General features: G+C 40.2%; 1 long non-coding RNA gene across 1 annotated transcript; it reads right to left on the bottom strand.

Annotated features, from left to right (window-relative positions):
* Window positions 1–6,861: 6,861 nt before the first annotated feature.
* Window positions 6,862–25,560, bottom strand: LOC126954963 (uncharacterized). The gene is made up of 3 exons (XR_007725768.1): window positions 25,348–25,560; window positions 7,408–7,567; window positions 6,862–7,153 (listed from the first exon to the last, which is right to left on the bottom strand). It is a non-coding gene; the product is annotated as an uncharacterized LOC126954963 (long non-coding RNA).
* Between the last annotated feature and the right edge of the window lie 1,818 nt (window positions 25,561–27,378).

Here is a 27,378-nt window from a genome sequence, read left to right as displayed (position 1 = left end):
ATTACTCTATTATTATTGATACAGGAAAACAGTAACTTGATGGGACTGGTAACCCGGGCCATCTGCTATGTTGAATGTAATCATTATTGTAAAAATGCTTTGCCTATTCAGGCAAAGTGGTGGAGTACAGAAATAATTATCCGGGTAATTCAAATTCCCCCAGAAAATGCAGTCCTACTTGTAAGGAAAAGTGGATCTCCTCACTGATTTTGTTTTGTTCATCTCTATTATTATTGTCACATTTAAGTTAATCAGTTGTATAAATGGAATCACCTGGTAACTTTTCCATTTTAATTTCTCTTTCCTGTGATGTAAAATGAATTAAGGCCAGATCTGCATTAACAAATTGAGAATTAAATAATATTTGTCCTTTTACAGCAGCCCCACTATTTTGATTTATATTCTGGTGTTGTAACAGCAGTTTAAATACAATTCCAGTAATTTCAAATATTTTACATCTGATGATTAGTTGCACAATATTTCTGACTAGTAGAGAGGAATAAGATTGATAATGTCTAATTTTTCTTAGGTATATGGTAACCAGAGCAAAGACAGGCATTATAGCTAATATTAGATTTCCAGTTAAACTTACTTCCCCCAGAACACTTTTAATTATTAGGACAATTGCATTAATTCTCCTCTTTACTCTGCTAATGTCAACTTTGTCATAGCCCTCAACATCACATAGTACCAATTGTGTTTCAGAAATAATCTCAAGAGTTTTAGAAATAAATTATTTTTTCAACACAGGGTTTTTAAATGTAATGTTCCAAAATATCCAGTAAGCAGCTGTAATCAATCATTGTTAACTTTCCTGTCTTCAAGCACAGAAAACATTAACATTTAATATCACAAAAGTAGGCCAGACCACTATCATCAACGTAATAGTCATCATCATTTATATCACTTATTAAATTACTCAGTACAGGAGTGCCAGGAAATGAAATAATATTGTGACTTCACTAGAGGGAGCAATTCGTTTTAGTAAATTGTATTACTTAGCTCTATATATTTAGTAATCCTAGAGTGGATCTAGACATTTAACATAATTTGAGAATTAAAATGTACAGAATTCATGAGAGATCTCAGTGAAGATGTACTGTCCTTTCAAGAGTTGTTTAGAGGTTTTCTTAAACTATCTGAGGAGAAAAGCAGGGCTTGGGAACACAATATGGAATAAGTCCAAGGTAGTGATACTTTAGCTGAACATCTGTCAGCATTTCCATTTTGTTTTAATTTTCACACATTTGTACTTTTAGAGAAGAAATTACTGTCCACTAAAATTGATGCAGCGTGTAATTCATTAAAAGTTCAACAACAATCGCAGCAATAATAGCTAGTTTCCAAGTATCTGGTTATAAATGCAATAAACTCCAGACTCAGTTGAATAAAGATACTTATGCTGGTTAACCACTTAAGTGACAGATGTTCAGGCCTAGTCACATTTCTGCTATACATTTCTATTACTAGCTATTTATGACAACCTCAACAGTTCACTTAGATTTGCATCCTATTTGATATGTTTCATACTCTTGGTTTTAGCCAGGAAAATGTTTTTAAGCAAAAATTAATATGGAATTAATGCAATTAATAATATTGCTACAAGTATGACTAATTATATTGTTTTGATTACATGTTAAATGTTAATGTTTAATGATATAGATCTGGCCTTTGAAAATAAAGTAAAATTTGAGTTACTATCATTGAATTAATGCCAAATCTAAAAATACAAAAGAAGCTACATTTTCAAAAATTATGGTATTATTTTATTTTAGAAATAATTCATTCAATACATATTTAGTAAATTTCTGCCTAATGACGGATACTGTTAGGGTCTGAAGACACAAAGATAAGTAAAGATCCATCTAGGTTCACAATTTAATGATCCTTATAAAATATAATTGTTTTCTAACAATTTAATTCCATTTATGTTTTTAAAAACCTATGTTTTTAAAAGCTTCCTCAAGTCTTTTACTGAAAGCAGTGGCTTTTCTCCTTTTCTAATCACTGAGAAACCATGACACGGACTCAGAGGTTAAAGAAAGCTTTAGTTTTCCAGTACATGAGACATGTTTAGAATATAAATTGTCAATTCTGTCTGCTCCAACTATTTACTACTATTTGTTTATATGTCTATGGGCTAGATGTTCTTCAGACTGCATTTCCCAAACTTTTCCCTAAAACCCTTCTCAAAAAAAAAAAAAAAAATGCAGTCTGAATTCTTGTGCTACTGCATTGATGGTTTTGATCTTGATTTTTACCTAGGAATGCAGAAAGAGAGCAGGTAACTGATGAATCCCTGGTAATAGTGTATTCCACATGAAATCTATCTTCTTTCCTCATTATATCACCTAAAATATTTTATAGTCCCACAGTCTTATAACAGACTGAGTTAACCATAGGCTTTTGTGAAATACAATGTATCAAGGTTTCTATGAAGTTATATTCCAAAATATTGAGATGCATATTGTTTGTTGCACTGATAGTGTCATTTCGCATATTTTTGTGCTGTGAATTAAAGTATAAATATCAGAGCCACAAAGGGAAAACCATGACTGAAATATATTAGGGCTAAGGATTACACAGTGGAGATGGACAAATTTTCTTTTAAGTGAAATACTGTGAAAACTCACTTTATGACAAAGAAAAGGAACACTGGATTTAAAAAATGTTCTATATACTTATAATAATGAGATATTTTTATATTGGCATGTAATTTATGGAGACAGTTGAGAAAACAGAAATCCATTCATTTTACATTTTAAAGTTTATCTTCTTTTAAAATTATGTGAGGTTAGTTATCATTATAGTAAATAAGTACCTATCAATAAAAATTATACTCCATATTGAAAAACATTCTGGCAATGTGTTACTTGTTTATGCTATAATGTTCTTAAAACTAAATCTACAAACATAATGTAAAAGTCGCTTTAGAAGTTAGAAGCCCTAGCCCTTTCAAAAAGGGAGCTAAATACATTAATTTTTTTAGTATTTTAATATTTAACATTGAGTCACACATAACCATCCAATATGAAAAGTGAGGTCCTCCTGTCATCATCAGAAATCTACTTTCTTATACATTTTAGATTCTAAACTCAGACCAATTGAGTTTGTAGAGAAACTTAATTTAATTGCAGTATGTATTGAAAATGAGAGTTCTCCATTCTCCTTAATGATGATTTGTATTACCTCATTTTACCATTGCAAGGAAAAGATATTTATGCCTATTTGGAAATCCTTGGCCCTTGGCTTTTTGTGTATTTGCAGTTTACAAATGTTAATCCCAGTGGATCCTAGGGACTGGTAAATGCTCATAGGCTAGGAAGGTGCTTTATAAGAAGTGAAAAAAACAGACATTCCCTTTCATTTATAAAGCAAATAATTTAAAAACTTTAAGCTAGAATTTAAACACCTTGGCATAGTAACTAAGGTTTTGAAAGGCAATTATACATAATACATGAATGTTTTTACACATATTTCGCTTTATATTTTTTCTACTTAATCTATATTAATAATATAAAACAAAAAGAAATCTGCTGGACAAATAAGGCTTAGCCTGAAGAAGCAATGATAAGAAAAAGTCCTGAACATAAGATTTTTTTCAAGACAGCAATTGAAGAATGGGCTTTTATATGAGCTAGGCTCTTGCGGAAACAGCTCAGAACACTGGGGCTCTATAATGTCAAAGAGAAGTTTACTTCAGACTTAAAGTCAGCATTTTCACATATGTTATTCTACTGATAATAGGATTAATGTCTTAATAACTTTGCAAAATGAAACTATTAACAAAATATTTTACAATTACCAGGCTCTTCATCTTCAATGCACAATAGATAACACATAAATGTTTGTATAACATTTATATATGTTCTACATAAATGTTAAACCCAGTTTCTATGTGGTAAAACTGAGAAGAGTCTTAACTTCAAAGACAACTGGTAAAAGACTATGGCTTTATTTTCCACATTTCTATTTAAGGAAATATTATTACATTAGGCAAAATTATTGATATGCTTTGGTTCTGTGTCCCCACCCAAATCTCATGTCTAATTGTAATTCCCATATGTTGAAGGAAGGGCCGGATGGGAGGTGATAGAATCACAGGGCTGAATTTCCCCCTTGCTGTTCTTGTGATGAAGTTCTCAGGAGATCTGGTTGTTTGAAAGTGTGTAGCACCTCCTCGATCATTCTCTTCCTCCTGCTCTGCCATGGTAAGATGTGCTTGCCTCACCTTCATTTTCTGCCATGATTGTAGGTTTCCTGAGGTTCCTAGTCATACTTCCTGTTAAGCCTGTAGAACTGTGAGTCAGTTAAACTGCTTTTTGTCATAAATTACCCGGTCTCAGGTAGTTCTTTATAGCAGTGTGAGAATGGACTAATACAATTATCTAATAAAGAGTATTGCAGATATATTGCTGTTCTTATATTATCCCTACAATAATTTCTAAGTTGTTTTTAAGAATTAGGGCATGAACTCGTCTTCTCTAATTCTTTTTATTATTCAAGAAAAAAAAACTATGTCTTTTAAGGGACCCCAAAATTGTGAGTATTACATAGAGAATTAAGAATTTAACATCCTGCCAGGGGCTGAGTGTGGTGGCTCACGTCTGTAATCCCAGCACTTAGGGAGACTGAGGCAGGCAAATTCCTCATGCTCAGGAGTTTGAGACCAGCCTGGGCAACGTGGTAAAACCCCGTCTCAAAAACAAAAATTAAAAAAAAAATTAACTGGGCATGGTGGCGCATGCCTGATACCTGTAGTCCCAGCTATAGACTGAGGCAGGAGGTTGGTTTGAACCTAGGAGGTGGAGGTCACAGTGAACTGAGATTGTGCCACTGCACTCCAGCCTGGGTGAAAGGGAGAAACTCTGTTTCAAAAAAAAAAAAAAATCCTGTCAGGGATGGTGGTTTATGCCTGTAATCCCAGCACTTTGGGAGGCCGAGGCAGGAGGATATCTTGAGCTTAGGAGTTCAAGACAAGCCTGAGCAACATAGTGACCTCATCTCTACAAAAAATTAAAAATTAGCTGGTGTGGTGGCATGTGTTTGTAGCCCCAGCTACTCAGGAGGCTGAGGTGGGAGGATCACTGGTGCCCAGGAGTTCAAGGCTGCAGTGAGCCATGATTGTGCCACTGCACTCCAGCCTGGGTGACAGAGCAAGACAAGAAGAGGAAGAGGAAGAGGAAGAAGAGGAAGAGGAAGAAGAAGAAGAGGAGGAGGAGGAGGAAGAAGAAGAAGAATTGTGTAATTTTGGTTTACTGACTGAAAGTTTAACACATGTGTGGCATATAATGGACCGTCCTGATAAGCCTCAAACAGTATTAAAGAAATGATTCTCAGTAAATGATTTGTGCTTATCTTCTTTGTACTTTGTGATATGCAAGTTAGCTTTAGATTTTAGAAATCATTCTAACACAGAGTGTTTTTACTTTAAAATGAAGCCAAAGTTGGGAATCTGAATCTTAGCTTCAAGAAATACGTTTATCCTGGAGAAGCCTTAAAAAAAATCTTTAGACCAAATACTAATGAGAGGTATCTTCCTCTGTAATGGTCTTTTGGTCTTTCTGCTTCGTATCTAGATGCTGGTGTTAACTGGGAAAACACTTAAATTACATTCCATGGATCTGCAGAAAGTTCACTGTGTCACCTAAGATGGTACTTCTACAAGGCTTTGGAGCTTTGGGTAAGGGAGTGCCTCTAAAATTTGCTGGTTTATTGCAGAAAACTGAGTGTATCTTAGATTAAATGGGAAAGCAGCCTTATGGCCATTTTGTAAAGTTTATCCAACATTCCAGTCTAGGATTTTTCTGAACTACCTTTTTTATAGGTGGTAATCCTGCCTATGTTTCAATTTTTCCAATGTGGAAGTCATTATTGTGTTAAAGAATTTGAGGCCAGGCGTAGTGGCTCACGCCTGTAATCCCAGCACTTTGGGAGGCTGAGGCGGGTGGATCACGAGGTCAGGAGATGGAGACCATCCTGGCTAACATGGTGAAACCCTGTCTCTACTAAAAAAAAAAAATACAAAAAATTAGCCGGGCATGTTGGCGGGCGTCTGTAGTCCCAGCTACTCGGGAGGCTGAGGCAGGAGAATGGCATGAACCCAGGAGGCGGAGGTTGCAGTGAGCTGAGATAGTGCCACTGCACTCCGGCCTAGGTGACAGAGACTCTGTCTCAAAAAAAAAAAAAAAAAGAATTTGAAGCATCAAAAAATGCTTCCATATATTTTGTTGAGATCTATGATTCTACAACATTTAGCCTTTTGTTCTTTTTCTCCCCTTTGAAGAAACATAGGATATGCAGAACATATCTATTATTTCTTCCCTGCACTACTGCTTTAAATAGATGTATAGATACCATGTCATTCCTTAGTCTACTCAAGGTTAAACATCACCAGTTGACTGAAGCACTCCTCATGTTATGTTTTGTTGTTTTCACTATCTTGATAGTACTTTAGTGCTCTCAATATTTTTACCAATGTCTGTTATACTATATGACTCAAGCTATAAACAATATCCTACATTGGTGTAAGTCTAGAAGTGAACTATTAATAGATGATATGAAACCTTTATTCAATTGATGCAGACAAAAACCACATAATAGTTTTAAGCAGTCTTACCATTGCCTCATATTGAGATTGCTGCATAATAAATTACCCCAAAACTTAGCCTGGTGTCACGGTGCCTGTCTGTAGTCACGGCTATTTGAGAGGCTGAGGTGGGAGGAACACTTGAGCCCAGGAGTTCAAGGCTGTAGTCTGCTACTATCGTGCCTATGAATAACCACTGCACCCCAGCTTGGGCAACATAGTGAGATCTTATGTCTAAAAATAAATAAAAAATAATTTAGAAAAGTAGTGGCTGAGAACAACAATAAACATTTACTATCTCACACAGTCTGTATAGCTCAGGAATTTGGGAACAGCTTGGCTGGGTGATTCTTGTTCAGTGTCTCTCATGAGATTGTGGTTGGCATTTCAGCTGGGGCTACAATCCTCTGAAAGCTGTCTGAGGCTGAAGGTCTGCTTCTAAGATGGCTCACTCACATGGCTGTCAAGTTTATTCTAGCTCAGTTTCTCACCAATGAACTTCTCCATAGGACTGCATGAGTATCTTCATGACATTATATGATGGCTGTCTTCTCCCAGAGTGATCTGAGAGAGAGAGAGAAAGAAAGAGATCCAAGCCACAATCTCTTTTATGTGCTAGCCTTTGAAATCACACATTGTCATTAACATAATACACTATTGGTGCACAGGTCAGCTCTATTCAGTATGGGAGAGGGCTACACAGTAGCGTGAGTACCAGAAAGCAAGGATTATTTGGAGGTCATCTTGTAGGCTGGCACTAGAGTCTAACCTCTATCTCCCGATGACTAACCTCCATCCCACATGCAAAGAATACTTACATATTCTCAAGACCATCAAAAATCTCGTTCCATTACAGCATCATCTCAAAGGCTACAATCTTGCTGTTCCAAACAGACCCAGATGTGAATAAGGCTTTTTGAGTGTGGTTCCTTGAGTATAGCTCCTTGAGTAAAATTCCTTGATCTGAAGATCTATGAACTAAAGAGATAAAAAGTATGCTCTTCTTTACCCACATACACACCCAACATGTGCCATAAATAAAATAACCACTATAGACACTACTGTTCAAAGTGTGGAAAACAAAAGGCATATAAGAGTCACTGATCCATAGCAATTTTGAAATCTGGCTAGGCAAATATTGAACTAGTATTCATTCCTACTGCTTCCTGGGGATGATTCTCTATGACTCTTGGTTTAGACCTTTGAAATTTTGGCTCTATCTTCTGAACCAGCTTATTTTTCCATGAAAAAGGTAGCCTAGGTTTGCAGCTGTATATTTTTCCTAGTCTGGTTCCTGCCAGTAGAAATTTGGAGGTACAAAAGCCTCTTTTATTGTGTTCTCTTCAGTCCAACCTGTTGATGTTTCTAACAGGGAAATACTCTTAAAAACTTTGTAAGTCTCCTGTGAATCTTACTGGGGTTAATTTCATTATACAAAAGCCACACCTGCAAATCTGTTTGAAATAAGCTCTGCTCTACTTAGAGCCTGTGCTGAGGTTATTCTTAAGCTTCTTAGAACCTCTAGTGTGACTCAATGGTTCTCTGAGGTACAACCTTAGATCTTTCTAAGGCCTTAGCAAAGGATTTTATAACCACATCCTCAGCTTCATTTTTACACCATAGTTGTCTGACATCTGGCAGTGTCTGAGTTTGATCTTTGTCCAGAAGCCATGTCTTTATTTTAGCATTGTTTCCCATCTTGAGAAGCTAGCAATTTTCAAGGCCAGCAAGTTTCAGCTTCTTTTGGTTTGACAATCTGTCCTTTAGCTTATCTTCTTCTCTCTCACATTTTACTATAAACAACAAGAAGAAACCAAGTGGCACCTTCCAAACTCTGACTGGAAAGTTTTTTACCTAGATCATCCATTTTATTAGATACAATTTCCAGTTCCACAGTATTGCAGGTAACTGTATTGCTTAACTTTCTGCCACTGTATTAAAACTATCCCCTTTTCCTCCGGTTTCTGATAATGATTTCCTCAGCAGAAGCCTCCTCAAAGATGTCAGGCTTATTAATAATAGTCTATTGAAGACATCTTCAGCTGTCACTAACACTCTCTTCAACATCTTTCAGTTTCTGCCATTGCCTAATTCCAGTGCCTCTCCTATATATTTAAAATGTGTTAAAATGGCAGCAACTCACTTCCACATATATTAGTTGTCTATTCATGTGTAGGAAATAACCACAAAACTTGATGACTCAAAACAATAACCATTATCTCATTCCTGAATTTGATAGCTACTTAGCTAAATGGTTCAGGGTGTCTAATAAGGTTGGATTCAAGATATTGGCTGAAATTGCAGCATCTAAAAATTTGACCATGGCTGTAAATTCTGCTTCCAAGATGCTCCCTCACATGGCTGTTAAGTTCATGCTGGCTGTTGACAGGCAGCCTCAGTTGCTTACCACATGGACATCTTCTTAGGGCTGTCTGTGTGTCCTCATGACATGGCAGCTACCTCCTCCAGAGAGAGTGATCAAAAAGAAAGCAAGGCAAAAGTTGCTGTATATTTTACGTGCTATCCTTGAATGCCACACATCGTTATTTCCACAATATTCTATTAGCTACATAGGGAAACTTCATTCATTGGAGAGGGGGTGGGGCATGACATTGCAAGGGAATGTGAATTATAGGAGCCTGGAATCATTGAGGCCATTGTGGAGGCTGGCTACCATATTCACTGAAGTCCCTGATAATTTAATTTTGAGATGCTTCATTCCTTTTGGTATTAATTGATTTTTTGAAACCTAAACTGTACCCCAATCTATCATTAAGTTTTAGTTGTAGTTTCAGTTCTGTATTTCAACCTCTTCAGATTTTTTTGAATTTTACTTCTGTCATATCAATAATACTCTTGAGCTTTGAATTATTAAGCATGCTAAGTTATAAAATTTTTGAAATCCAACTTATTAATAAAAATGTTGCTAAACACTTGTGTCTCCAGGCCTATATACACTTACAAAGTTCATAAAATAAGTACATATATCTTTACCTCCACCACTATAGAAATGACACACACACTAAATTCAGTTTTTTGTTAGATATAAATAGGAGTCTAGTTCCCCCATGCACTATGATAATATAGTATACTAAGCAGTGGGCAACTCCAGGTTCACCAGGAACTCTAATATATTTTTTTAAAGACTAGATTAGTTATACTGACAAAAACCTTAAGAACTGAGTACTAAAGATTATAAGTTCTAAATTTTCTAATTTGGAAAACTGAAACTTATAATCGAATTGCTAGAGTTGTACACAAAATACTAGCCTCTGGCAAAATTATGAGGTAGGATAAAGTCATCAAGAATAGAGATGATATGGTTGTTTTGTCCCCTTGGATTTAGCAAGGTGCCTTATTTCCAGTAGATCTTTAGCAAATATTTCTTAATTGATGAACTTGTTAATAAATTATTGGCAGATTATGCCCTCAAGTCTCTTGGTATCTGTATTAGTCAGTTTTCACGCTGCTGATACAGACATACCCAACACTGGGTAATTTACAAAAGAAAGAGGTTTAATGGACTTACCATTCCACATTGCTGGGGAGGCCTCACAATCAAGGCAGAAGGCAAGGAGGAACAAGTCACGTCTTACATGTATAGCAGCAGGCAAAGAGAGAAGGAGCTTGTGCAAGGAAACTCCTCTTTTTAAAACTATCAGATCTCATGAGACTTATTCACTATAATGAGAACAGCATGGGAAAGAATTGCCCCCATGATTCAGTTACCTCCTACTGGGTCCCTCCCACAATACGTTGGAATTCAAGATGAGATCTGGGTGGGGACACAGCAAAACCATGTCAGTATCCAATTTCTCCTTCCCCAAAGAACCTTCCCTTGGCACCCTAAAAATGCCCCCAGTGTTCCAAACTGAGAGTCTTTTAAAATTTCCAACTATACAATCAAACTTTGACTATTTCTGATAAGGAAAAAGTTGGACATTCTAAGAAAATTTAGGGATCATTTGTTGTCAATGCCTTAATCTATAATAGACTATCTAATGGTGTAGATTTCCTAATAAAGCTGACAAATAAAAGTTTGAGGCAAGCTTCTGGCTGCCTTGCAAACCATAATAATTGTCATTTCTTGATCTCTCAGTAAGGTCAGTCTTAGATGAACATGTTGATTGTTTCATTCTTTACCAAACATCTGGACTTCCTGATGCTGGGATTCTAAAACTTTATTTCTTTTTAGCTGCCTTGCCATGAGTGATTCCCTTTCTTGTTCATCCAACTTAAGAAACTCCTCTGGAAATAAATAGCATTTCTGAGTTTTGTTAATAACCTTCTCATTCAGTCACATAAGTTCAAAAACTTGAAGTTACTTGTTCTTTCTCTAAACCCTGTCATCCATTATTTTGGTGGTCTTCCTCAGCGTTGTCTTCTTTTTTTCTCTACCATAATCCCAGTTTAAACCCTTTAGTTTAGTTCTTGTTGCAGTTCATCTGGCCATGTATTCTTGCCCCATTAACTCACTAAAGCACAGCATCTTTCTGTTTATTCACTGGTCAGAAACCCCAATGGCAATCCCATATCCTCACTGCCTATACAATAAACTCTAAACTTCTTAGCTTAGTTTTCTATGTCTGCCACATTCTAGCCACAGTTTAGCGTTCCAGACTTATCTTCTACTATTACTTCACACTGGATTATTCTTGGTTCACCAAACTCATCCCACATCTACCATCAAGTCTTGATTTTTTTTTTCTTTTCTTCTTTTTTTGTTTGAGATAGGGTCTCACTCTGTTGCCCAGACTGGAGTGCACTGGTGTGATCTTGGCTCACTGCAATCTCCACCTCCCAGGCTCAAGTGATCCTCTCACCTCAGCCTCCAGAGTAGCTGGGATTACAGGAATGCCAACACACCCAGCTAATTTTTGTATTTTTTGTAGAGATGGAGTTTTGCCATGTTGCCCAGGCTGGTCTCAAACTCCTGGGCTCAAGTGATCTTTCTACCTCAGCCTCCCAAAGTGCTAGGATTATAGGAGTGAACCACTGTGCCAGTCTTTACTATGCTTTTGTACTCTGCCTGAAATGATTTTCTGATGCTTTTATTAAAACTCTGCCCGGCTGGGCATGGTGGCTCATGCCTGTAATCCTGTAATCCCAGCACTTTGGGAGGCCAACATGGGCAGATCACGAAGTCAGGAGATCACGACCATCCTGGCTAACACGGTGAAACCCCGTCTCTACTAAAAATACAAAAATTAGCTGGGCGTGGTGGTGGGCGCCTGTAGTCCCGGCTACTCGGGGGGCTGAGACAGGAGAATGGCATGAACCCGGGAGGCGGAGGTGGCAGTGAGCCAAGATGGTGCCACTGTACTCCTGCCAGGGAGACAGAGTGAGACTCTGTCTCAAAAACAAACAAACAAACAAATAAATAAATAAAACCCTGCCCATCTTTCAAAGTCAAAATCAAAAGAAATCTCAAACATGATGCCTTGATCATCCCAGCTAGAAGTATTCTCAATCGTTTCTGAAAGCCCATCATACTTTGTACCACTCCTAAGGTATTCACTGAATTCTAACATAAATTTCAGTTATTTGCCTACATGATTTATCTCTTCTCGTGTATTTTAAGCTTCCTGAGAGCATTGGTTACCATTTTACGCATAGTGGTTAACACATTTGCCTTACTTAAAAGTGGTTCTTCGTGAGTTGGAATCATGAAATGAGTTGGCTAAGTATTATACATTGGTTTGGGGGTGCTGGGTAGGAGCAGAGTATAGTGTGGTTAAGAGAAAAACCTTTAGAGGTCAAATGATCCCAGATTTAAATTCAATTTTACTAATTCTTAACTGAATGATCTTGGACAAATTAATTATTAATCTCTTGGTACCTCAAATTCCTCATTGGTAAAATGGGAATAACAATGCCTATTTCATAGATTTGTTGTCAGAATTAAATGAGATATAAATTAGGTACAAAATACTTTTTTTTTTTTTTTTAAGAAAAGGTTTTGCTCTGTCACCCAGGCTGGAGTGCAATGGCATGATCACAGTTCACTGCAGCCTTGACATCCCAGGCTCAGGTGATCCTCCCACCTCAGCCTCCAGAGTAAGGCATGCACCACCATGTCTGGCTAATTTTTGTAGAGATTCGGTTTTGCCATGTTGCCCAGGTTGGTCTTGAACTCCTGGGCTCAAGCAATCCTCCTGCCTCAGCAATCCTCTCCAAGTGCTGGAATTACAGGCATGAGCCACTGCACTTTGCCAAAACACTTATCTTAATGAATAATTATGATTTTCTTATCCTCTATTGTGCCTAGCACAGAGTCTTGTAATAGTGCTCAACAACTTTTTATTAAACAATTTAGAAAACAAAAACATATTATTAATTTTGATACATCTTAAATATTACGTGTATTTAACAAGAAAAATCTTAGATATAACAGAGTGGATAGAAATGGCAGGGTAGATAACGGAAATAAGATGCTGCATTTTTTAAAGTGAGTGAGAAGAAATTTAATTTTTGACACAGACTGTGTCATCGTCTTAACAACAGAATATGCTGGGAATTCCTTAATATTTTCTAATGGGAAAATTGGAGAAAGCCAATTACCTATTGTTAGTTCTAATAGTTCACATCTTAAATTACATATAAAAATGTTTAAATACTGAAGCTTATGGGAGGCCTGGGCAGGCTTCAGATTCTCAGCCAGTGGGGAATTTTGGTGCCAGACCACCCACTGCAAAAGTGAAAAGCTGGTACCTTTGCCAGTGCGGATATCTCTTCAGAGGAGTGCTCTAGGCTGTTGTAACCGTTTCCCCCAGGAAGACTGAGGGGAAAAGAATACATGAGAAATTACTGGACAAACACTGTCCAAGCTTCAAAGTAATAACCAAAACTGGAATTAATGCCCTTAACATCACCACTCTCCCTAACCTAAATCTGTTTACATAGATTTGGGATGACTTATTTTGAGTCTGCTTCTTTTGGGGACACAAACTTATACGAATAAAGCTAGAATTTCAAGGCAAGTCACGCTATTTAGTTATAGTTTGATTCAAATTTTTTGTTTATTTTTAATCATCTTTCTCAAAAATGTCTTTAGAAACAAGTCATTCAAGTAGTAATGCTAAAATGGCATTTACATTTGAAATTCTATTTCATTTTTGGGGGATAAACTTATAAAAGCAAAAGAGACATCCAAATAGTGGTAAGTTAAACCTGGAAAAGGTGTGGAAAGGTGCACCTAATCTTTACTCATAACGTTTACATTTTGTAAAGACTAATATTTAAAGTATTTTATTTTAAAGATATCATCTCATCTATAATTAGGAACAGTGTGAAAATCTAGTGTCTTGGACTAGTGCAGAGCAGCTGTTTATGAAAGTGCCTGAAACATAATAGACCTTCAATAAATATTATTGTGTTGGCAAAAAAGCTTAACAGGTGTGGGTGTGTGTACACAACCCTCCTTCCTCACCCCCTCAATAATTCCCAGGCAGTGTTAGTAGAGGACCACTAGAAGATGAAATTTTTCTGCTTACACATGAGCATCTGAGGATCCCAAAAGACTCTCTCAAATCCTGGCTTCAGGGGCACTTTTTCTTACTCTCTAGGGGAGAGACTATTTATGGAGGAGGGAGGGAACACTAGTCTATTGAATCAGGAAACCTTTTCCAAGTGACAGAAACCCAATTTGAACCACCTTAGGCAAAACAGGAAATATGCTGACCAGAGTAGCAAAATCTCAGGAAGGACATTTAACTGGACCTCCAGAATCATAGTAACGGACAGGAGAGAGAGCAGGACTCTCTCTCCCTCCAACTCTCATCCGCGCTTCTCTCTGAGTCTGTCTTAACAGAGACTAAAATCTTCTGCCCTGGAGAACCTGGACTTCTGACAACTCATCTCTTCATCTTGAAAAGCACTGCTTCTCTTTTCGAAATTATCATTTGAAGATTTCTGTGGAAGGACACAAAAGGCAGCCAAGCTCACGTGCCTACTCTTGTGAATACAGAGATCAGTTCTAGAATTGGCAGCATCCGTTAGAACAATGTAGCACAAGAGAAGAACAGGATCCCCCGAAAAAGGACAGTTCTGTTTCCAGAAAGGGGGACGTGTTAGGGAGACAAAATAAGTATTTCTAAGATTATATTTTTAAAAACCAGAATTATATTTACTAAATGTGAAACAAAGGTATCGTTTTCAATTGCTTTCTATTTTACATAAAATGTTTTTCTTTGCCTTCTAGTGCTTATCTCGTCTTTCTTCTGGCACAAATGCTTTTCTTACATAGCATCACTAAGTCCTACCCCTTCCCTCCTCCAAATCTGCACTTAATATTTACCTCCTTGGACTTCAGGTAAAATTTGGTGAATTGATTACGTTTGTTTCTCTCTGTTTTGCCCAGAGTGCTATTAAAGTGGCAGCGGAAAAGAAAAAATAAATAAAACCCAAAGTGCAGAGGAGGAGAAAGACCATAACAGATGAAAAGTGATGAAAAATTTGGGAATATAGAATGCAGGTGGTGAAGCAACAGATTAACCCAAAACGTAGCATCTTAAAATGATAAATATTTGTTATCTCATCCCAGTTTTAAGGTTGAAGAATCTCACAGCAGTTTAGCTGGGTATTTCTAGCTCAGAGACTCTCAGGAGGTTGCATGTACATTGTTTTCTGGGGCTGCCATTATTTGAAGAGCTGGAGAATCTGCTTCCAAGCTCACTCACATGGCTGTTGGCAGGAGGTTTGAATTTCTCACCATAAAGCTGCTCATGAAATACTAATTACGATGGAAAAAGCATAATGTTAATAGAGAAGCCATCAAATAACTTTTAAATATTAAAGTAATGAAGCAGACACCACCTTAAGTAATGAATTAACATAATCAAGTATTGAAAAATCACTATGTGTGCCTCCTGATATGATGGCAGCAGTATGATATCCTGAATATCATAAAAATATATAATCTGAGTCTAATCATGCAAAAATAGCTCAAAGGGCAAGCTGTGAGATGCTATGAAATTACTGATCTCTAATCTTCAAACGTGTTAAGTTCATAAAAGTGTGTTAGGTGCTTTGGTATGGTTATGGAAACACACAGGAGGGGCATGTTGACCTAACCTAACACCAGAGTGTCAGGGAACATCTAAGCTGAGATCTGGAGTTAGCCTTAAAAAGGGTCAATAGGGGTGGAGAGAAGCAAAAAAGGAGTGAACAGGTCATAATGTACAAGGCCAAGGAAAAAAATCACTTGATCTTATGCCAACTGATATATGTGTATGTGTGTATATATGTGTATATATACATAACCATACATATGTATATGTGTATATTTTTGTAATTATATGTATATATATAAAGAAGGTATGTGTATATGTGTGTGTGTGTGTGTGTGTGTGTGTGTGTGTGTGTGTATCCTTTTCTTAATATCAGCAAGGTGGCTGCTTTTCCTATCATGTCTAAAATGTCACGTCAAACTGCCTTGACAAGTTGTCCATTGCTTTAGTGTAGGAAATGTGCACTGAAACACATGTGAAAGAGTAAAACATCTTTACCTTTGATTGGCTGGGTTACTATAATCTCTACCCTTTTCTTTACTACTCATCTCATAAGATAACTAGGAAATACTATTTTCATAGCACTTTTAATTTATGAGTCATATTTTCTAATCACATCAGCAGAAAGTGATACAGAAGACTAGCAATTCTTTGGTCCTGTCACATTGTGCATAACTTGAGTCCTATTCTAGTTCTGCCTCTGACATTCATTACCCAGGCAGCCTGAGGCAAGTTACTTCTGAGAATCAGTTTTCTTATCTGTCAAATAAGGAAATAATATTATCTACTTTATAGTATTCTTGTGAGAACTGGTTGAGATAATATTAATATATAAAAGGCACTGGCGCAATTCATGGCTCATAGAAAGTACTCACCAAACTATCTTCTGCATCACTGTATATTGTTATACTTAGAAATGGTTATGAATAAAATAAAGGTAAAACATGTTAAGAGTACTGTGAAAATAATATTGACCCATTGCTTTATGAGAGTGTAGACAATTTTTTAAATTATAGTGACTGAGACAACCAAAGAAAATGTGTCAAATCTGTTACCTTTTTGTGAGTTTCCAGTCATCTTCCCCCTAGGTTTCTGGAATCTCCAGCCATCTACCTCTCCCTGCAATGCCGACCCGAACTAGTGGTTTTCCACTAGAGACTGGGGTCTTTGAAAGTTCTGCAGCCATTGCAAAACCCACTGCATTAAAATTCATTAAAATTTCTCTACCATTCCAGTCCCTATCATTTTATTTATTTGTTTGTTTATATATGTATTATTTACTTATTTAGCACAATGAGGTGAAACTTTTTTTTTTTTTTTTGTATATGTTAAGAGTTACCAAAATGTTCCATGGATGTTTCATCAAAGGTAACACCATTCTTCCCACTGTTTGCAGTGAAGTGTGTCTAGTTTGTTGTTTAGGTAACAGCTGGAAAGTAGAAGTGGATATGGTTAGTGTTCTAAGGAATATTCTACCACCCATAAGTTCATCAAAAATGTGTGAGGCCTACTGGACAAAAATGAGTAGAAATAAAAATAACTATAACTTGTTTGGTCTGTGACCCTAATCAAAGTCTGATTGGGTTAAGTCGTTCTTTTTCTTTCTTTCTTTTTTTTTTTAGACAGAGTCTTTCTCTGTTGCCCAGGCTGGAGTGCAATGGTGAGATCTCAGCTCACTGCAACCTCCATCTCCCGGGTTCAAGCAATTCTCCTGCCTCAGCCTCTCAAGTAGCTGGGATTATAGGTGTCCCCCCACCACTCCTGGCTAATTTTCTGTATTTTTAATAGAGATGGGGTTTTGCCATGTTGGCCAGGCTGGTCTTGAACTCCTGGCCTAAGGTGATCCACCCGCCTCAGCCTGCCAAAGTGCTGAGATTACAGGCATGAGTCACCATGCCCGGCCTGGGTTAAATCTTTTTTGTTGTTTTTGGATAAATATTTTTAATTTCTTAGGTTTTTATGTCTCTAAGAATAAAAAAAAACTTTGTCCATAATATATTTTGATACACTATATTTTACTACAAATTGTGAGCAGTGAAATTTTAAAAAGCATAAAGTAAAGGAGAATTGGACATCATAATCCCTTAACTAGTAAAATGACTCTAGAAAATTACGAGCTGGAAACTTCTGTTACCTATGTGTCTCCTACCTTTTATGCTTCCCTTACCACACATATTCCCGAAACTAGATTTTTCAAACTTTCTTTATTTTGATAATATATTAGGAAATACTAAAATTTGTTCAGTATCTTATGAACCCTGATCATGATTCACCATCCTGAAACTGCTCTGATGTAGGGAAGATGCTAGCAGTGTTGAAAAACATTATGATGGAATTTCTGCTATAGAATTCTTTTACACATCTAGTTCGTTGGGAAAAGGATTAGAAATTAATTAGAATTAAGCTGAGATTTAATTTATGCCAATTCAATAGATTTTAATGTCTTTGAACTTTTGTTTTTGTGAACAAAGATTTTAATTGTAACATTTAATCAATAGGCATTTATTGAACATCTACTCTGTTACAAGGTATTGTGCCAGGCCACCACAAGAAGCCAAAAAAAAAAAAAAAAAAAAAAAAAGACCCGCAAAATCTTAACTCATAATAAAACACCCCATATGGTAATTGCCAAAGGAGTAATATGGATGAAAGTTAGTTTGGGAGTATGGGAACAATAATTGCCCAGAAATAAAATGAAAAAGTAAAAAGGAAGACAGTCATGAAATTTAGAATTAACCTCTAAGTGAGATTATGGAAGAAGTTAGAAAGGAAAAGAAGGAGCCAAAGGAGGGTGAAATGTGGCAGCCCTTCTGTGAAGTTAAAGATATGTTTCAACCAAGTTCTAATCTAATGAGTAGCAGGATGACAATGAAGGTGTTTCTCAATTGTACAAGGAAGATACATCACAATAAAATACTGCCGAGCCAATAGAAAGAGTATATAGCACAAGAAAAACAGATGCATTTGTGTGAAAAGATGTGTAAAGTTTAGTACATAAACTTTATGTACTAAAAAACAGATGCATTTGTGTGAAAAGATGTGTAAAGTTTAGTACATCAACTTTACACACTTTTCAGTGTTTTCTTGGAACACATGAATTTGACAATGCGTGTGAGTCCACAGATGGTAGTTTCAGGGAAGGAGGAGCTTTCAAGGTGAGAATGGCAAACTGGAGATTTCTCACTTTGGTGGTCATAATGCCAACGGTCATGTTGCCTGGGTGAAAGAAGCCTGCTCACTCACTCTCCCAGCCTCTCCAGCATGCAGTGGGGCTTTATTAAAGAGTGTGCACAGTCCTTTTTGTGCTCTGAAAAGACAAGCTATACAATATTGCATGCTTTACTTATTCTACCTGAAACTTTTATTGTTCATAGAAGCACTCCGTATTCATAAGTACAAATGGTTTACAGGTAGACTCTTGACTGAATAAAATAATGTATCATATCTGGAAAAGTGAACACTACAAACCATCTGAAGCCTTAATTCAAAAGAGAAGATAAGCGGGGCATAATCCAGGAGCAGCCAAAATTCTGGGGACAGTCGCCTGTTGTAGAAGAAGGGCAATAATAAAGGAGGAAATGAAGAAGGTAGAAAATAAAGGGAAAGTAAAGAAAAGGAATGGAGAGAGAGACTTAAATTTCTCTCATCCATGAAACTGTGTTGATAGCTATTCCTAATCCCCCATTCTCTGACAAGGCATTTTGTGTAAATGCAGGGTCCAGCAGAGACTTTGTGTTGCCAGGCTGCTCCAGCCACTGTGGTCTCATCCTCTCTCCACCTCCATGGTGGCACCCCACCCAGATTCCTTTCTTGTCAAACTTGTTTCCAGTCACCCAAGCCCTCTAGTCTGTGACCTCTTGGTCAAACTGTCTGTTACCCAGGACACAAATAGATCGAGGGTGTCAGATAACATGGTAATTTGGTGGAGGAGAAGAGGGTTTGAGTGAACACTGCAATACCCTTTAGAATACTCCTTTCCCCAACTACTCAAACCCCTAAAAGTAAATTGCCCTTTCTCCATCTACGTTTTTCTGTTTCCAAGTCACTGAAAAGCAGCTGAGTATGTGATTCATAGTTCTTTGTATTTATTTGCTTCGATGCATTCATTGTCTCTCTAGAGCTAACTTAGTGGAACATTTGAGTCAATTCTATTTTTCTTGGGAGAGTGGAATAACATCAAGTTGGGTGCTGATGAAGTTGAGCTGTATTGCTCTATAGGAATGACATAGAGTATTGTGTGCACTGAAGTTAGAGCAGTGACACTACATGAAGTGATGAACACTCTGTAACCACATCTTAAACAGAAAGCCATTTTCACTGAGAACGAACTGATGGGTGATGTCCAATTAGTACACATACACAGCACTTGTCACATTGTTGATGCCTGCTGAGACTCTGGAAAGCCTTGTTTACTGCATGTCTCTGCTGCCACCCTCCAACCCCTGCCAGAAATTCTCAGGATCACTACACAGGCTGTGAACACACTGAAGCAGGAGGAGTGGCCTTTGAAGAAGCTAGGATGTGACCTTGAGAGTAGTGCAACGATGCAGAGTTCTCAGCAGACATGCACACCACCACAGCCACTTTCTCACACCCCTAAGTACAGAGATTTGAGTGAATGCTCTCAGCAAAACTTCTGAGAGCAAAACTTCTGAGAGTAAATATATATATATTTACGAAGAGGTTATAATGAGTCAGGCATGCATTTAAATAAAGCTATTTTGTATAAGAAAAAAACGGTCTTCTTAAGAGGTACAGGAATTGCTCTGTAGGTTGATGGGCAATTCCTGAAAGACCTAATAACATCACATCTCCCTTTTGCTTGCACCCACCTTATCTCAGATTTTTCTTCAATTTGCGGGGGCGGGGGGGGGGGGGCGGTGGTTGTGGAGGGAACAGAGGTTAGGCAGAGGGAGAGAGACAGATACAGAAAAAGAATCATCTTCCTATTCAGGAATTTGCTGAGTGCCTGAGTCAGTAACGTTTCCAGGTGAGGGCACAGGAACTTAGGATGTGCACTGTCTTGAATTCTTCCTTCAGCTCTGTTATCTTTTGGTAAATTCTGTATATTTTGACTGGGCACGTGAGCCTAGCACATAAGTCAGTGCAGACGTATCATTTTACTTTCCATTACTTATGTTTAAAGAAAAAACAAATAGGTCAGAGTCGGAAGGAGGCAGGATCCAGACCAGTTGTGGGTGGGATCGGATGGGAGCCTAGGATTTCAGCGCAACCTCAAGCCAGGACTTCTGCGAGGTCTCAGGTCCGAGGGCTCTTGCTGCCACTCCCCACCCACTGAGCCCTGCCTCCCGGGATCCCACCCCAGGCGCCAGAGATGGCAGCAGCACGACAGTTCTTGGCCCTGTGGACAGCCGCTCCTCCTCGACTCCAGCTTTCCCCCACTAACCTTTATAAGAGATGAAAAGCTGTTCACACTTTCTCAAGTGTGAAAGAAAAGGAAATGCTCTTGTGTTCGAAGCCCTGAACCTCAAACTCCTCAAGGAGAACGGTTGACTCAGCCACCCCCCTCCTCCAGCCCCTCATTTGTCCTCTGCTTCCTGCGGCGGAATGGTCCTTGATAAGTGGCCTCCAGAAGAGTCGGTACTTTGGGCCAGGGACACGGCTGGGGCTGCTCTAGGTGCAGAGCTCTCTATAGGTCCTCTCTCCCAGGACCGGATAGATGATTCATTTTTATACGTAACGTTTTACCCCAGTCTATAGCCGCAGCTGGTTAATGTTCAACCCCCGGGCTTCGAGAGGCAGCTCCAAGGAGGCAGGCAGGCATGACCCGTTTAAGGTATATGGCTGCTCAAGGCCCGAGAAAGGGTGAGAAGGGATGTGGCAGGGGGCTCCTCCCACCCTGGACTCCCTGGGTGGACTAGAAGAGAGCAAAGAAGCTGTCACATCTGTGGGCCAGCCTGGCGCGCGATCTTTGGAGGCGCAGCGGCAAGGCAGGGCCAGGGCTGAGTCCAGACCGCCCACGAGGCGGCCCGCCAGGCCGGGAGCTGCGGCGCGTGCGGGGTCGTCCCGAGCGCAGGCGCCAGGGTCCCCGCTTAGCCCCAGCTGGACCCCGCGGGCGGTCGGTGCAGTTCGAGCGTGTGGGCTGCTATGCCCTGCCTGAGGCTTCGGGCTAGGGATGCGGGCGGGAAGTGGGGGTGCGGCGGCAGCTGCAGATTAGATTCTGGTTTTGTTGGCCGGAGGGACGCGCAAACTTCGAGTGCCGGGCCAAGAGGGCGACCCCGGAGGTGCGTAGGTGGCCCTCCGGGTTCCCGCTTCTCCTAGTGCCTCTGAAAATACCGTCAGGGTAAAGGGAGACAGGCAGTAACTCTTACCACCACCGCCCTTCCCCCATGTCATTGGCCAAAAAAATGAACATTAAGATAAAGCAGCTGTTTTAGTAAATGGAAAGCGGTAGGACGAGGTTGTAACTGAAACCCTGTTTAGACGGCCAGTGAGGTCCTAGGAAAAGCCGCCCCTGGGGGCACGTTCAGGTGGAGCGGCTGTACCTCGGGTCGTTCTAAGGGATGGACTGCGTGGTCCCCACGGAATTCATGGGTCCAAAAGGTCCTGGTCACCTGTCCAAATATCCGTACCCTGGCGCATGGCGGATGACAAGATGGCCCGGCCACCCAGAGGAAGGAGGACCCGGGATGGGGAGCTTCGCGCCGGGAAGCTGTAGCTCAGAGCTGCAGCCTAGCATTCGCAAGAGAGTCTTCTTCTTCTTTTTTTTTCTCTCGTGTTCAAAGAAACAGATAAACAAGACACCGCCTCATCAGATAAGAACGTCTCCCTCGATGTCACGGATTTCAAGAGGTAGCTGGAGAAGCTGAAGTCAGGAGTGTCTTGTGAATGAGCATCGCCCGAGGCCCAGCACCCACAGAAGAAGGGTTCTATTTTACTCTACTTTGCTTGATATTATTTTATTTTCTAACAAAGTGATTCGTAGTCTGCAACCTCAGGCTCTGAGAGGGAAAGCCCATTTCTTAGCGCTGGGGATGGCTTGCAGGGCCTCCACCTCTGTCCTCTCTCTCCCCTCAATCCCCCACCCCCATCCATCCCCTGAGCCCGCACACAGCGGGGTGAAGCTGTCAGGGAGACTAGTGGGCAACCAAATGCGGGCACCCTCTGAAGCAACGCCGAGAAGGCCCTGCAGTCGATGCATACTGCAGGAGGACATAGAAAGATGCCATGAAGTTCTATTGGGTGCAGCAAGCCGCTCCCCACACACACTCCCTGTGATACGTGCCCAGAGAAGCAGAAGCAGTTTCGAGGGCTGTTGACACACGCAGAGCGGGGAAACTCGCCCAAGAATTGGGCTGCCACTGGTCTGAGTCCCAGGTCACATTCAATAAGCTGCCCACCGCTTTCCGGGGGACAGCAGGGATGGTTCTAGATCTCATCTTTCCAGAGCGACGAGGATAAAAGTTCCTGCCCAGGACTGTGTGCGAGGTTGTCCCGCACTGCTGCAAACTGTCAGCGAAAGCAGAGAGGCTTTGCTGTTTCTGGAGAGAGGAAGCATTGGCAGAGGGAGTCTGGCTGTGAGGAATCCACCCCCAGGCCTTAGCGTGGGTACATCAGGTCCCAGCATCAGCGGGCCATTTCCTCAGTTGCATGAATGGAGGAAAAACAAAACAAAACAAAACAAGACAAAACCTTGGCTGTGGACAAAGAAAATAGGAGAGGGAGAGGATGGAGGAGAAAAAGAGCACGAGGGAGGGCAAACACCTTAAACATTTTTTGCCTGAAGACTAGAAGAACTAGGTCTGGAAAGATTCATCAAAGTCCCAGGGTGCAGACACCCACCCTGCCCAGGGAGAGGCCAGTGTGTCTGCACTTCTGTTAGTCCTTCTGAAGGAAGGAAATTTAAAAAGCACCCCCCGCTACCACCCAAAAGTAAACACTTTTACCATGTAGTCATTACACGTTTTTAAAATTTTTTAATTGTAAGGAATCTGGATGGCTTTTATAGCCATTCTTCTGCAGAGTAACTTAAGCTTCAAATAGCTCCTGTTTTCCACAGCTACTACTGAACTGTTAGCAATGTATTGTTACAAAAGGAGTAGAAATGATTTTTAAAGGTAATTAAGTAGATTTAAATATATCTTCAATGGGGTATTTCATTTCTTGCAGGATTTCTCTAATCTTCAAACAAAATCTAAAATCAACATTTACTTTTTAAAAATGCATAAAATACTCAGCACAGAAGTGAATGAAGTTATGCATCCCAAACACAGTAAATTCTGTTTTCTATCTTTTCGGATAGACAGTCAACAATGGGAAGTCCTCCCTTTGGGGAGGGGGCAGGGAAGGGTGGGAGGGGCCAAGGGTGATAAATTTTTAAGATTAGAGTAAAATTTCCCTGGGCTCATCTGCTAGAACCTGAAAAGATAAATCAGTTACATGTTTACAATGGTGTTTCTACTTAACCCTCTTTAAAAAAACTCAAATTACCATTCCCTCAAGTTCTGTTAATGCAATTGTTTGGGAAGCTGGGGAAGAAAATCTATTTTTTAAAAAATATTCCTTCTGAAAATCTGCTAACAGAAATTCCTCTCGTTTACTTCCAGACTTCTTCAGTCAGCCATGTTTCTTGCTTCCCGGTGCGCTTAGATTAACTGCAGTTCGTCAGGGGGTTTATAAATCAATCAATAGGGAGTCTATATTCATAAAGGCCTCTGATCTAATTACACCCCCTCCTTTTTTCCCCCTCTCTAAAAAAGTTAAATCACGGAGCCAAGGACTCCCAGGGTAGCTCCGTCGATTATGGGCGGCCGGAGGCTGGGGAGTCCCAGCGACGACGGCGGGGGCGCCCGTGGATTAGGATGTGGATTGCAGGACAGACCTTTGTTTGGTCACATTCGCGACAGGGATTGGGGGAAGGGTCGTCCTCCTTCGGAATCACGCTGGATTTTTATAGACTCGCCTTTAAAGGGCTCACTCTTCACAGGGTTAATTTATAAGGCTTTCGAGGAATATTAGGACTTTGAAGACATTGTTCATATTTTCCCATTAATTTTTTTGTTACACTCCTAACCCCCACCCCTACACCCCCCCGCCCCCCCGCTTCAGCGCCTAATAGAAAGTGGGTGGGGGTGAGAGAAAAAGCAGGGCAAGGAGGCGAAGAGGATTTTGCCTTCTAATCAAACTGCTTATTCGGCCCAGGCTCTCCAACGTATTTTTAAAAATTAAATTTCTAACCAAGTCGTAAACACTAAAACTCAGATTTAGGAATTGGGAGGAAGTTGAGACAATCATGGCCTGTATACACACCTTTTCCCAGGTCTCCACCAATCTGAAATCGGTATTAGCGGAATGAAGAATTTGGGGCCTTGGAAATTTTTTAAGAGGCTTACTTTTTTTCTTTTCTTTTCTTTTTTTAAAAAATAAAACAAAACCCGAGGATAGGCCAAAGACACCGAGAGAAAAAAAGGTGCCTGAGAGTAACAGGTGAGGGATGGAAGGGGGTGGCGGGAAGAAAGCCGCCAGACGGCGGATCGCCTGCGCGGGGTTCCTGCCCCAGGCCTGGCGAACTTTTGAGCGCTCAAGGAGCGGGGCGGCCGTGGGCTGAGGCCAGTGAGGTCTGGGAGCCTCCGGGCCCAACCTCGAGCTCGCCATTTTTGAACTCAAGCGGGGAAGGTTGGTGCTCACGCTATAGATTATGTTAAAGGTTTCTTTAAGCACTTTAATACACAACTAGCTCAGAAATCATTAAGAGACCTAGAGAAGAAGAAAAAATACCCTCACACTCACCGGTAATAAGTGTTGACATGCAGCAAAAATCGATTGAGTGGAACCGAGGTGGTGGATGCAGCGACGGCTGGAGGGGGACCCGCTCAGGGGCGGGAGGGGCGAGGGGACTGACTGCACCGGCTCTGGGAGCTAGGTTTCTCTCGCAGGATGGGAAAAGAAGATGCGGAAAGGGGCAGGCGGTCTGCAGGCTAGCGGGGATGAGAGTTGGGGGGAGAACAGAGGAGAGAGTAAAATTATTCCTTTTGGAAGTCCAAGGGAAAGGAGCTGAGGTGAGAGAAATGGCCTCTCTTAGGTCCCAAGTCTCCGCCCCCAGCCTGCACCACTCAAGTCGGGGAAGTGACAACTCTTCCTAAACCTCGACTTCCATTTTTTGTTTCCTGCAGATTGATTGATTTCCTCGCGTTGTTCTAGTTCCACAACCAAACTAGGCCGAGGTACACCTCCTCTACCCAGAGCTCCCAAATCACTCACCAACCTGCAGGAGAATCAAATCCTCCCGGCAGGTCTCGTTAGCGCTTCCAGCCCCCATCCCCAAATCCCCTCTTCTAGCTCCTTCCTTCCCCTCCCCGCTTTGCCCCTCCCCGCCCCCCTACCAGGCTGAGAGGCGGAGGTGCCAGGACCGCAGGGCCCTGCGGCTCCAGAAGCCAAAGTCCGCCCGTGGGGACCGTTTTGCTCTTCACTGCTCTCAAGCGAACAACATGGACGGAGGTGACCCTCGGCCAAAGGGCTTTTATCTGCCCCCCACTGCTGCGTGATCCCTCCGCAATTCGGAGGCAGAGCTTTAAAAAGAAAGAAAGTTAATGTGCGTTGAGCACTGATCTTAAATCGGGGACATTATCTGCGATCTCTTTAAGTGGCAGCAGCAGTTTCTTGCAGAACAAAGACTCAGTGTCTGAGCTCCAAAAGCTTCTAGGTAAAGTTTCATTCAGATGAAAGCAACTAAAGCGCGAAAACAATGATATTCTCGGCTCCAGAAAATCGGAGGTTACTTTTTGCTCTAAGTTCCCCAGCGTGGTGTTTGTTCTCGCCCACTCTGGTTGTGCGCGGGGTTGACAAGCATAACAAAAGATCTCAGCACATCCCTCCCCCTACCTCCACAACGACCCTCGTAGCACCATGAGGATGAATTCTCTGGGTCTAAGTGGTATGTGCTTCTATTTGTTATGAAATCAAATTTCACATTTTTTTTTAAGCTGAAAATCGCTGATAAAGGAGGATCGGGTGCTTAAAGTTCATTTAAACACTCACACCGGACTCATTCCCTGTTTAGATGTCAGAGGATGGGAGGGAGGGCCAGGGCTGTAATTCATCTTGATTTGCTTCATTGTCCTGCAGTTTGCAAACTATAATCCTGTATAATTTCAGGAACAAGCAGGTTTAGAATTAATGGGTCAATATTATTTAAAACAAAACACCGGGAGCATGACCTTTGCCTCAACTACATATTGCTCGACAAGACTCAGGAAACTCCACTCTAACCTCTCAACCCCTGGGCTCTTTGAGAAACTGAAGGGCTGTAGTTATTAGAAATCGTCTTTGTTTCTTTTAATGTCTCCAAAGGATTTGGAAATAGTAATGCAATATAACATGAAGGATCTCTCTATTAAGCCTGAAAGATAAACGTGGAGGCCTAAATATTTTGAACTGGAGATGTTTCCTTGTAAATTTATTATAGATGTATTCCTCCTGAGAGAAATGCATATAAACTGTACATGTATAAATGCACAAATATTTCTCCAGAACAATTTACTAGAGGTGTTGGTTTCCTCATAAAGGAGTAAACTTGAGAGTCATTCTAAGCTGACGGACTTGCTAAATTTCTTTCTCCTTTTTTCTTTCTCATATTATTTGCTAGCCATAATGGAATCCCCTGGGTTTAAGCCAAAGAAAAATTGGAGAGACAAAATTAGATTTTGCAGCCTTTTTTCCCCCCAGGAATGCCTTTTTTTTTTTTCTTTTTAGTTTCTGACGAATGGCTATAATTTATTTCTACTAAATTTAAATAAGGATTGCTGCCTTGTATGTTTAACT

Source organism: Macaca thibetana, chromosome 5 (assembly GCF_024542745.1).
Source record: "Macaca thibetana thibetana isolate TM-01 chromosome 5, ASM2454274v1, whole genome shotgun sequence".
Taxonomy (NCBI): Eukaryota; Metazoa; Chordata; class Mammalia; order Primates; family Cercopithecidae; genus Macaca; species Macaca thibetana.
Note: the sequence above shows the minus strand (reverse complement) of the source record. Positions and strands in the feature narration are given on the sequence as shown.